Here is an 847-nt window from a genome sequence, read left to right on the forward strand (position 1 = left end):
TTATTTTAATTTTATATTTATTTACTTTAATTTGGTTATTATTTATTAGTTTTTATGTTTTTATAGGAATTAAGGGAATTTAGCTTAATTTTGGAAAGTAAAGTGTTTGAAAAATCCAGAATTTTGCTTGCATATGCTTCAGTGTTTTGACCATAACTAGCACTATAGGATTCCAAATAATATAATTCTTGACCATTAGAAAGTTAAGAGATAGAGCTATAACTTTATGAGACATTTGCCCAGTTTTGCCTAAAACATGAAGAAAATTGTGTCGGAAGATGACAAGGCGTACTATTGCGGGAATATAAATTATGAAAGATGATATTTGATTTTTGGGCCTTTCATTATACTTTAAAGTCCAATTAGAATTAGTAGGTTAACTTAGGGGATTTAAGGTTAAGATAATTAGTATAAATAGGATATTTTTGTGAGACATTAAGGCAGACAACTTTTAAAGATTTAAAAGGCTGAAAGTTGACTCAGAAACTCAGAAAACAAGGCTGCAATCAATCATTTTGTTTTCTTTCTTAGCTTTTATTTTTCTTATTACTCTCAATGTTTAAAATTTATATAATGTTATTTGTCTTAGCAATTATGCATAGTAAATTTTCTTTTTCTAAGATTGCAATTAAACTCACGTGTAATCTAAATTTTTAATCTATTTGTTGCTTATCTTTAATGCGATTTGAATTGTTTATTTGGATTTGTTCTTAATGCTTTTAATTGCTTGATTACCAATAAATTGATTTAAGAACATAAACAAACTTGGGAAAGGGAGTTTAGTGTAGACTAAAATTAGGATAGCATATGATTGTATTAATTGATTTGTGTATAGGATAGAGATATA

This window comes from Theobroma umbraticum, unplaced genomic scaffold (genome assembly GCF_002168275.2).
Source record: "Theobroma umbraticum cultivar Fairchild unplaced genomic scaffold, ASM216827v3 scaffold_30.0, whole genome shotgun sequence".
In the NCBI taxonomy this organism is placed as follows: Eukaryota; Viridiplantae; Streptophyta; class Magnoliopsida; order Malvales; family Malvaceae; genus Theobroma; species Theobroma umbraticum.